The following is a 12,757-nucleotide window of genomic DNA, read 5'->3' as shown; positions in this document are numbered from 1 at the left end:
GTGATGTGGAAGACAGAATGTAGGAGAATCAGTAAGTATACTCACTTTGGCTGACCTAGTTAGGTCATTGAAGTGTTTCCTGCACTGGACCCAAGTGCGCGAGATGTTGCTGCTGCTGGTGACCTCCTCTGCCACCCCAAGCCAATCCTTCTTAGTGGCAGAGACAGGCCACTTCCTCCCGTCCGCCAGGTAAAACAGATCCCTCCTCCTTCTCACCCCATCCAGTAGCACCTGGAGTGAGGCATCATTGAATCTTGGAGCAGCCTTGCCCCTGTGCTGCTCCATTGAGGTGTGTGTTTGTTTGTTTCAGGAAAAGCCATTGGAGGACTGCCCCTTTAAATAGAGCTCCTCCAGCTGACAGCCTGTGATGCGGGTGCGCAGTCCATCCGTAGCACAGCTTTCGGACGGCAAACCCGGAAGCCACGTTAAGTGGCATCAATTGAATCGCAATCGCGTGGGGCCGGACGTTTTTTATTGGGTAGGTTATCCTCTTGCCCATTCACCCCCCCCCACCCCCCGCTGCCATCCCGCCTCCACTCTAATATCGGGGCCCATGTCTTTAGCCACGCATTAACCTGCCTTATCTTCCTATTTCTGTACTTGCTGGCGTGTGGCAGTAGGAGTAATCCAGAGATTACTACCTTTTGAGGTCCAGCTTTTTAATTTCCTCCCTAGCTCCTGAAACTTTGACCACTGGACCTCATCCCTTTCCTTTACTATGTCGTTGGTACCCACATGGACCACGACTTCTGGCTGTTCCCCTTCCCCCCGCAGAATGTTCTGCACCCTCTCCTTGACGTCCTTTACCCTGTCACCAGGGAGGCAACATACCAAGTGGGACTCACGTTGGCTGTCACAGAAACACCTGTCTGCCCCCTGACTATCGAGCCCCTTATGACCACTGCATTTCTACCCCCCTGTGCCCCAGGGTGCCATGCTCAGGACTACACTCCTTCAAGGTTTCGTTACCTTCACTGGTATTCGGAGCTGAATGCCGGTTTGCGTGCCACACACCCACAAGATTCCTGCCTCTTCCTACCCTTTCGGATGGCCACCCACTTGCTATCCTGAACTCTCTGTGGCTGCGGTGTGACCACCTCCTGGAACGTACGACCCAGGAAACCTTCAGCCTCCCTTATGCTCTGCAGTGACTCCAGCCACCCCTCAATCTCAGAAACCCTCAGCTTGAGCAACTGGAGGCATTTCCTGCACATGTGGCCCTCCAGGACTTCAGTGTCCTGAAGTTTCCACATGGTGCAGGAATTGCAGGCAATGGGTCTCAGCTGCCCGTCCATTACATTTAGAAACCTTTTTTTCTAAACTCAATTTTGATATTCGATTATTAATTTACTTACTGTTTACTTACCCCAATTAACCTACCCTTTTGTTCTGGGTCTCTCGGAGCTCCTCCTCTCTGTTCACTGTCCTTCCCCTTCTACACCTAATTCCCACTCTCACCAAATTCTCAAGTTCCCACTCGGTTTACGATCCACTCTGTTCGCAATGCGCTCTATGCTTTAGCCCTTTGTGCTTCAGCCCTCTATGCTTCATTTTCTTTGCACATTTTTGTTCATTAGTTATAAAAATATTGTAGATGGGGGAGAAAAGTGCTGTTTGATTAACAGTCAAGGATCATCCAATCGGTTAACAAAGAGTGCTCTCTCTTTACGATTGGCGTTGGGAAGGTGGTGCACCGTGAGGTTGGACGTGTCGGGCAACCAATGGCAGGAGTGTGGGTGCAGAGTATTTGGAGGCGGGAGGTCATGTGATAAAACCTCCTGGAATATCTCCAACCATAGTTGGCAACCCTATTGTACTGACTTCAATATACCTTTACAAAATTAAAATGAACAGGTTAACAGCAGCCAGAGAAATGGCAACTGAACATGTTAAACATTCATCTGCCATTATCCGCAACATTACGTTCTAGTCTATGTTACTTTTTTGGCCCTGTCAAAAAGGTTTATTTTCTAGCGCTGGAAATAAAAACAATTAGACACTGAAATCATCCAGGTAAAGTGCACAAAACTGTGGATCGCACCAACAGTTACTAGGAGCTAAATTTTCCGCTCTCAGCTGCAACTGACAGACTCCATTCTCAGTTTTGCAATTTACTTTAGTCTGATTATGTTAGTCTTCCCATTTCCTCATGAACACTGACCACTCTAATGCAGATTTAGCGGGTAGTCTCCCCAGTTTCTTCCCGGTAAGAACATAAGAACATAAGAAATAGGAGCAGGAGTAGGCCATATGGCCCCTCGAGCCTGCTCTGCCATTCAATAAGATCATAGCTGATCTTTGACCTCTATTCCACTTTCCCGCCCGATCCCCATATCCCTTGATTCCCTTAGAGTCCAAAATTCTATCGATCTCAGTCCTGAGTATACTCAAAGACTAAGCATCCACAGCCCTCTGGGGTAGAGAATTCCAAAGATTCACCGTCCTCTGAGTGAAGAAATTCCTCCTCATCTCAGTCCTAAATGTTCGACTCCTTATGCGGAAACTATGTCCCCTAGTTCTAGACTCTCCAGCCAGGGGAAACAGCCTCTCAGCATCTACCCTGTCAAGCCCTCTCAGAACCTTATATGTTCCAATGAGATCACATTTCATTCTCCAGAGAATATAGGCCCATTCTACTCAATGTCGCCTCAGAGGACAACCCTCACATCCCAGGAATTAATCTAGTGAATCTTTGTTGCACTGCCTCTAAGGCAAATATATCCTTCCTTGAGTAAGGAGACCAAAACTACACATAGTACTCCAGGTGCGCTCTCACCAAAGCCCTGTACAATTGCAGCAAGACTTCCTTACTCTTGTACCCCAACCCCCTTGCAATAAAGGCCAACATACCACTTGCCTTCCTAATTGCTTGTTGTACCTGCATGTTAACTTTCTGTATTTCTTTTGTACAAGGATAGCCAAATCTCTCTGAACAACAACATTTAATAGTTTCTCACCATTTAAAAAATGTTCTGTTTTTCTATTTTTCCTACCAAAGTGAATATCCTCATGTTTTCCCACATTATATTCCATCTGCCACCTTCTTGCTCACCCACTTAATCTGTCCATATCCCCTTGCAGACTCTTTGGGCTCGATTTTAGGGTCGGGTTACCTGCGGGTTTCCAGCGGGGGGGCCCCGAAAATCCCGATATCCGGTCACGTGACCGGATTCGGACGAAATCCCGGCCACTTCCGGGTACCGCGCTGACGTGCGGGGCTGCGCACGCTAGCCCCGCTGGTGGGAATCCCGCAGGCAATTAAAGCCAGCGGGGTTCCACTTGAGAGCACTTAACTTGCTCGTTGTGGTCAGTTAATGAGCTGAAGCAGCTGTCAAAAGAGGAAGTGTGGGATTTTAGGTTCAACGCAGTCAGTTTCCCACACTGGGGGAAACAGTACCCTTCAAACCAGGCGTGTTGCAGCCAGCAGCCTGTGGCAGGTGCCAAGGTGCGCTCCACGGGGGAGAGCCCTCACCCACGCAGGAGGCCACCGCGTCACATAGGGCAACCCCTGCCCTCCACCAACCCCCGCCAAGCCAGAGGACAGACCGACACGAAACCGCAGCCCCAGTCCGAGGACCCACCCACCTACCCTGCACAACCCCTCACACCAACACCTGCCAGATGGGTGGTGCGTTGACATCGTCGGAGGACGAACAGGATGACCAGCCCCAGCAGCCTCGCAGTCCACGCCGTCCGCCTCGGAGAGGTGGGGCCCCCCCAACACGGTGCTGCGGCACACCCACCTGCACAGCAGGAGGGAGGGCAACCGCAGAGAGAGATGCGTCGCAGGAGGCACTACCCTCCGCACAGGGTGTACAGAGCAAGGCTCAGCTTCATGGACCTCTCCGAGGAGCAGTGCATACGGAGGCTCAGAGTCAATCGCCAGGTAGTCGCCGACATCTGCAGCCTCCTTAACGACGAGCTGCTCCCTGATGGACCAAGCAGCATCTTCTTACCTGTCGCCGTCAAAGTCACCACTGCCCTCAACTTCTTCGCATCCGGTTCCTTCCAGGGTGCCACCGGGGACATCACCGGGGTCTGTCAGTCCTCTGCACACAAGTGCATAAGGCAGATCACCGATGGGTTGTTCCGCAGGGCCTCCCACTACATCAACTTCGCCATGGACGAGCGCAGCCAGATGGAGAGGGCGGTTGGATTCCATGCCATGGCCGGCTTCCCACGGGTGCAGGGTGTAATCGACTGCACCCACATCGCAATACGGGCACCTCCGCATGAGCCAGGGCTGTTCATCAACAGGAAGGGGTATCACTCCATGAACGCCCAGCTCATCTGTGACCACCGCCAGAGATTCCTACACGTGTGCGCCAGATACCCCGGCAGCTGCCACGATGCCTTCGTCCTCAGGGAGTCCGCCGTCCCGCCCATCCTGCAGGCACCCAACGCCGGCAACGGCTGGCTCCTCGGCGACAAGGGGTATCCCCTCCACACGTGGCTCATGACACCTCTGAGGAACCCCATCACCGAGCCGGAGCGTCGGTACAATGACAGCCACACTGCTACCAGGTCTACAATTGAGCAGACCATAGGGCTTCTCAAGATGCGCTTCAGGTGCCTTGATCGTTCTGGGGGAGCGCTCCAATACAAACCATTCAGAGTGGGACGAATCATAGTTGTCTGCTGTGCCCTGCACAACATGGCCCAACAGAGAGGGGTGCCGCTGGAGGAGGCCCCATCCACACCCGCCACCCACATTGAGGAAGGCGAGGGCGAGGAGGAGGAGGAGGAGGAGGAGGATGCGCCAGAGGATGTTGGACGACCCATGCGCCGAGCCGCGACTCACCGGGATGGTCGCCGGGCCAGGGACGCACTCATACGTCAACGGTTCTCCTAGAGTCAGACACTGCGAGGCGCTCGCATCTCCTCACCTGCACATGCGAGCGGCCATACCAGCCCCCTCCACTGAAGAGTGCTGCCAGTAATCCTGCACCCACAGCAGTGTGCCCAATGGGTGGCAGCAGGTGTTCGCCGTCATGATGGCCTCCACGGAACGCAACTACTGCACAAGCCGCGGAAGAATGGACGAGAGGTGGCAGGAGTGGTGAGAATAGACTATTTAATATCTGGAATGTGACATTATATAAGAAACAAAGTACAAAATAATAAACACCCTGGTGTATTCCCTTTGTGATTATAAGGCCTTTGCAATTCTTCTCCGGGAACCCCTACGTGGTGCTACCCCTGTGGCTCCAGCAGAGGTAGTGGCAGGTTGCGCGTCTTCTTGCCTTGACCGGGTAGATGCTTTTGGCGGATGGCCCCTGGGTTTCGGTGCCCGTGAGGGCACCTCCACAGACTGCTCCTCCTGCACCGGGGCAGGGGCAGACTCGGCCACCTGGAGAGGAGGCACCATTGCGGGTACTGGTTGAGAGGTGGGCGACGGGTGGGACGTGGGGACGCCTTGAGAGGCGTCCCCGCTTCCATGTCCCCGGTCACCATCATCCCTCTCTTGGCCTCGGCCCACATCACCCCTTCCACCCTGCTGGACGGCAGTTTGGATGGCATGTGTGAGGCCTTGCAAGGCCACCCCTAGTGTATCCCTCAGCCTGTTGGTGGCGTCGGAATGTTGCTCACCCTGAATCCGTACAGACGTTGTCAGGGCCTGCAAGGACTCGAAGTGGAGCTGTGCGTGACGCTCGAGGGAGGCCAGCCTGTCCTCCACCGCAGACAGTCCCGCACCTACCCGCGACACTGTGTCGCCGGTACCCTCCTGTGCCTGCGCCACCAATGCCCACATGCAGGAGGTGGACTCCTCCATCGCCTGCGCTATTGTGGACAATGCGCGCGGCACCTCTGCCAGTACCTCAGCAATTAGCTGGTGGCCCTCGACGACTCTCCTTTTCACTGGTGGCCCCCTGGGTTCAGCATCTGGGTCCGGCTGAGCAGAGCCTGGAGATGAGTGCTCCCTCCGTCGCGGACCCTCCGCGGCTGCCCCTGCCACCAGGGTCTGCTCATGCTCACTCGTGCGCAGTGACTCACCAAGTGCTACCCCAACTAATTGGCGAGGGGGACCCACCGAGGTGCGTGTCTCTGCGCTGGTGGATGGTTGGCTCTGATGTGACGATGCACCCTCAGAGACCGCCATGTCCTCTGAGGAATCGCCCTCCACGCTCGCTTGACCCAAAGACGGACCTGCAAGAGAACAGAGGGCACTTTGAGGCATGTGGACCAACTTGACAGTGCGCCTGATGGCAGGTGATGAGACGGTAACTCGCGATCATGGGTGTTGAGTGTCAGCTTTCCCTTACCGGCCGTTTCGGCAGTGACACACTCGCCATCGGCCACCGACAGGCAATGTCGCGTGCGGGCGAGGTCGAGCGCCTCCACCTCGGCGTCGGTGAGCTCCACCACTTGCAGCGGCCCACCTCCGGTGCGTGCCCTTTCCCTATTGTTCTTGCTTCTCTTCTGTGAAGGCAAAACACAGATGTGTGAGTGGGTGCGTCTTGCATCGTGAGACGCATCGAGCATCGGTGTGGTTGGGTTGAGCGTGGCGCGGAACGGATGGGAGGAAGCGTGGGCCACGTGCCCATCCCATTGCATGGGGATTGGGGTGTGTGGTAGTGTTCGGGTGGGGTCAGGGACGCTGGGTACTTGCGTGCACGGCGAGGATGGTGAATGAGTGGCTGTGAGGATTGCTGATGGAGCGCAGTGGTGGCTGTGCAGGAGGGGGTTGTGATCTGCTTGGCGTGATGGTGGGGACGGGATGTGGGAGGGTGCGTTGGTGTACTCACCTTGCCAGACCTAGTCAGGTCATTGAAGCGCTTGCGGCACTGCTCCCAAGTCCTTGGGGTGTTGCCCCTGCTGCTCACCTCCGCCGCCACCTCTGCCCATGCCTTCCTGGTTGCGGCGGCAGGGAACTTGCGCCCATCTTCTGGGAAGAGTGTTTCCCTCCTCCTCCTCACGCCCTCCAGCATCAGCTGCAGTGCCAGATCTGAAAAACGGGGCGCAGCCTTTCCCCTTTGTTGAGCCATTCTCCCAGACCTCTTGCTTGCAGCAGGAGGGGCTTTGGGAGACTGCCCCTTTAACTGGAGCTCCTACATCGCGTCGACGGTACTGCGCATGCGCAGCCGGCCGGCACGCAGCTGGGGAGCGCACAACCCGGAAGCAGGGCTTAATGGGTCCAATTATCCCGCGATCGCGTGGGGGACGCACACAATTAGCCGTCCGCGTTTTCCACGCTCCCGGAGGACCACCCGCTGGGAACCCGCAGGCCTGCTAAATTCGAGCCCTTTGTGTCCTCCTCACAGCTTCCTTTCCCACCATTTTTCTATCATCAGCAAACTTGGATACATTACACTTGGTCCCTTCATCTAAGTCATTAATACAGATTGTAAATAGTGAGGCCCAAGCACTGATCCCTGCGGCACCCCACTAGTTAGAGCCTGTCAACCTGGAAATGACCCATTTATTCCTACTCTCTTTTTTGTCTGTTAACCAATTCTCAATCCTTGCTAATATATTACCCCAACCCCATGAGCCCTTATCTTTTGTGACAACCTTTTGTGTGGTATCTTATCGAATGCCTTTTGAAAATCCAAATATACTACATCCACTGGTTCCCCTTTATCTACCCTACTAATTGCATCCTCAAAAACTCCAGTAGATTTGTCAAACACAATTTCCCTTTCATAAAACCATGTCAACTCTGCCTAATCATATTATGATTGTCTAAGTGCCCTGTTACCATGTCCTTAGTAATAGATTCCAGTATTTTCCTGACCACTGATGTCAGGCTAACTGGCCTGTAGTTCCCTGTTCTCTCTCCCTCCTTTCTTGAATATCGGTGTTACATTTGCTACCTTCTAATCCACTGAGACCATTCTAGAATCTTGGGAATTTTGGAAGATCAAAACCAATGCATCCACTATCTCTGCAGCCACCTCTTTTAAAACCCTATGATGTAGGCCATCAGGTCCAGGGGATTTGTTGGCTTTTAGTCCCATTAATTTCTCCAGTACTTTTTCTTTACGAATATTAATTACTTTAAGTCTCTCACTGTCATTCCCCACTATTTCTGGTATTTTTTTGTCTTCTACTGTGAACACAGATACAAAATATTTGTTTAATGTCTGCCATTCCCTTATTCCCCATTATAATTTCTCCTGTCTCAGCCTCTAAGGGACCCATGTTTACTTTTGCTACACTCTTCCTTTGTACATGTAGAAGCTACTGCAATCTGTTTTTATATTTCTTGTTAGCTTACTCTCATATTCTATTTTTTCCCTCTTTGTCAATTTTTTGGCCATCCTTTGCTGGTTTCTAAGACTCTTCCAATCCCCAGACTTACTACTCCTTTTGGCAACATTATAAGCCTCTTTTAATCTAATATTATACTTAACTTCTTAAGTTAGCCACGGATGGATCACTTTTCCAGTGGGGTTTTTATTCCTCAATGGAATGTATATTCATTAAGAATTGTGAAATATTTCTTTAAATGTTGACCGTTACTTATCTACCATCATATCTTTTAATCTAATTTCACAATCAACCTTAGCCAACTTGTCTCTCATACCTATGTAATTGGCTTTGTTTAAGTTTAAGACTCTAGTTTCGGACTTAATTACGTCACTCTTGAACGCAATGTGAAATTCGATCATATTATGATCACTCTTCCCCAGAGGATCCCTTACTATGAGATTACTAATTAACCCTGTCTCATTACACAATACAAGATCTAAAATGGGCTGTTTCTGTTTGGTTCCCTGATATATTGTTCTAGGAAACTGTCTCGAATGCATTCCATGAACTCGTCCTCCAAACTATCTTTGCCAATTTGATTTGCCCAGACGACATGAAGATTAAAGTCCCCTATGATTATTGCATTACTTTTGTTACAAACTCCTCTTATTTCTTGATTAATACTCTGTACAACAGTATGACTACTGTTAGGGGGCCTATGGACTACTCCCACCAATGTTATTTCTTATCTCCACCCATACTGATTCTATTTCCTGACCTTCCGAGCCAGGATCCTTTTTCAGAGAGTCTGTGTCATCCTTTATTATCAGGGCTACCCTGCCCCCACCACCTCCTTTTCCACTTTGTCTTTTCGAAACATCAAGTACCCTGGAATATTTAGTTCCCAACCTTGGTCACCTTGCAACCAAATCTCAGTAATGGCTACAAGATCAAACCCATTTATCTCTAATTGTGGCATTAATTCATCCATCTTGTTACAAATGCTTCGTGCATTGAGGTGAAGCGCCTTTAATTTTAACTTTTTACTATTTTTCCCTTAATTGACCTTACTCACTGATGCGCTATTACCATTAACCTCACTGTCCCTTCACTCTGTTTATCTTTACCCAAATCTCTACAATGCTCTATGGCCTTGACTTTTCTCTTTAGATTTATAAATTTACCTTTACCTGATTTCCACCCCCCCCCCCCCCCCCACTCCACCGTTTTTTAGTTTAAACCCCAATCTACTGTTCTAGTTATTCAATTCACCAGGACACTGGTCCCAGCCCGGTTCAAGTAACAAAGGGACTTCCACAATGGATATGTAAACAAACTGAAAATAGCTTTCAAAATCACAGAATATAACCAGGCATTACAACTCACCACAATTAAGTCAATAGCCCATATCACACATATTTGTGGTACACAGTACTAAAATCTTAATTATGGCAATCTCAATATAATTTTTAAAATTAAGTTATGTTCATCACTGCAATTCCACTCTCAAATTTATTTTTAAATCCTGTCATTCCAGAAGTGCCATTTAATGCATTCACACCTTCCTTATCTCAAAAAAGAACTAGTCTTAAAAGAAAATAAATGTTTACATGAGACAAGTGTTGGACGTGCCTCAAAGTTTTTTTTTGGACATGCCTCAGAGACGAAAAGTGTTTTTAAAAGCTCCATTTTTGCAGGTTATTTGTTAAGTATAATTTTTTGAGGGGAGCAAGCAAGAAATAAACACACCTGCAACTGGAACTCTCAGAAATCATCAGCTCACCTTAAAGCTTTTTTTGCCTCAAGTCCATGTGCAATCAACAAAGAGAAAAAGAATGTCTGGTTATTGCTTAGAACAACCTTTGAGCCCACTTCCCAACCATTCCGATTCATCCAGACAGCTCCTGTCTCACCTTTCATCTGATCTAATTGGTTGAAAGTGACCTCTTCCAATCCTGATGTGTAAAAAAACAAAGTTGCTTGTTCTTGTGAAACGCTAACAAGCGGATATGTGGGCTGATAAGCTGCTGCTTGCATGTATGCCACTACATGGCGTGAGGTAGTGTCTCTTCTGCACTTTGGTAAGATCGATGAATAAGGTTGTCTCAGTCTAATTGGAAACCTCTGTCAAGTGTTATATTGTGTCCTGGAACAAAATTTTATTTTTAAATCAACAAATATAATGGAGACTGCTTCAATCCTTTGGTTGATACTTGGTGCTCTTGAGAATCCAAGGAGAAGAACTTTTAGATTCAAACTAAGATGGAAAAGTGGAAATCATAGGGTAAATGTTCGGCTTGTGGGCACCGAAAACGCAAATCAAGAAATCACGTGCACGGCCCACGATTTTACACCCATTACTGACAGAAAATCGCGGTTTCCTGTGTGTACCAGGAGTACGCAAGTGGAATATTTACCATCATTTTTGCAAGTGCATGAGATAGGAATTGTATGAACTTCAAATTTGTATATCTACGAGGAGAGCGATTTTTAACTGACAACTTTAAGGCTTTGATTAGTGGGTGGTGAATTTTAAAAGTTTTTTGTTGTTGTAGGAGGGGGAAAGTTGCACAGAAGCATTGCCGGTTTAGCACCTTCCTCATTGGCATTGAACAAGCTTCACTTCAGCTTTCTTCATCACAAAGTGGTACTTTCGTCACCATGCAGGCAGTCCTGCTGAATGTGTAATAATTGATAAAAGCACAAAATGGAGGCATGAATGTGACAACTGTAAAACAACAACTAGCATTTATGTAGCGCCTCTAACATGGTAAAACGTCCCAAGGCGTTTCACAGGAGCGTGTCCGACAAAACAAATTGACAGTGAGCCAAAGAAGTAGACATTAGAACAAGTGGCCAAAAGTTTGGTCAAAAAGGTAGTTTTTAAGAAATGTCTTAAAGGAGGATGTCTTAAGAAATGTCTTAAAGTGGTCCTGTAGGTAACACCTCTCTGTCTGAACACTTTGATTGCCTTGACAACGGGCAGTTGTAATGATTATCTGTAATCACCAGGTATTGTTCTCTGAATATAAATGCGAAAGGTTCAAGGATTTCCTGACATTCACCTGACGAAGGAGGAAGCCTCCAAAAGCTTGTGATTTTCAAATAAAATTGTTGGACTATAACTTGGTGTTGTAAGATTGTTTACACTTAAAGGAGGAGAGAGAGGTGGAGAGGTTTAGGGAGGGAATTTCAGAGTTTAGGGCCTAGACAGCTGAAGGCACGGCCGCTAATGGGGGGCGAAGGAAGTCAGGGATGCACAAGAGGCCAGAGTTGGAGGAACGTCAAGTTCTTGGAGGGTAATTAATTCTACAATAATTTGAGTTAACACTCCTGTAGTTAAAAAGCAATAGAAATAAAAATCGAATTCCATAAATGTGCACGAAAACACACCAATTTGAATCTTTTTACATGTAAATTTCTGATTTGTATTTTTTGCATGCTCTGAACTCCTTCTGTGCTTGACCACCATAGCCTGGGCATGACAGAGCAACATTTGCAAAGGGCCTTCATTGTTCCTTTGGTAGAGGCATGTGCTGGTCTCCACCTCCTGTAGCTTTGCAAAGTTAAAACTGGTTCTGTTGCTTGGCTGAGCTGCGAGGGGTAAAACCCTGTGATAATTTCTCTTGCTCATTCTGCAGGATATATGATGCTGTCTGGGAGACATGCTTCAAAGTGTCTGAGGACCTGTTGGCTGTGTGGGCCAGTGGGAGTATGGCTAAATCAGCAGTGTGGATAATAATGCTCTTACATCTTTTTTTACATGGCAAGTATAAATTATTAAAATTATTTTAGTAATGCAGTCATTATTAAACAAAAGAGACATCCTGTCATACAACCTTTTCATAATTAATTTAGAATTAAAGTCACCATTTTGAGTGACACTTGCTGTAATATTAAATATTATGTTTTTGAAGAATGTGATTTTAAAAATAAAGAAAATCTGTTAAACTCTCATAAACTAAAAATAAATGGTGTCAGCTTTCAGAAGATTTGGAGTGAGAAACCTAGTGTTTCACATTGATCAGTCAACATGCAGAATTTAAACTCAAATCGCTACTGTCCCTTTAGCCAGTCTCATCTCATTAATCCTTCCACTGCTGATGGCTCTGGGGAATGCTTTGCTCCTTGGGTCAATCAGCCTTTTAAAATTGAAGTGTAGGCATGTGATGCTGATAAATTCTATGTCATTACTCTGATAGTTACTCAGCTATCAAGGAGTTTTATTGCTGTAATATTAATCAAATTTGCATTTGTTCTTTAGTTTTAGGTCATTTTACTAAAGTAAACACTTAAAGTGTAAATAAAGAGTTTTAAAAACTGTTTGCCCTTTTCTCACTACTCATTCTTTTTATTTTATTTCTGTATTTTACCTAACTAACGTTCCATATTTTACCTTTTCTGTTACTTTTTTTTTCTGATTTGTTAATGTGTAAAACACTAAACTTACCTTTTTTCCCCATGCCTCTGGTGTCCCACTGTCCATTCTGGAGCTGGGATGCCCATCTTGAAAAATTAGTATCTGATCAGCCGAAAACAGGCTCCAAAAGTACACGTATGGTAA

The sequence above is a fragment of the Heptranchias perlo genome, chromosome 15, assembly GCF_035084215.1.
Source record: "Heptranchias perlo isolate sHepPer1 chromosome 15, sHepPer1.hap1, whole genome shotgun sequence".
Taxonomy (NCBI): domain Eukaryota; kingdom Metazoa; phylum Chordata; class Chondrichthyes; order Hexanchiformes; family Hexanchidae; genus Heptranchias; species Heptranchias perlo.
Note: the sequence above shows the minus strand (reverse complement) of the source record.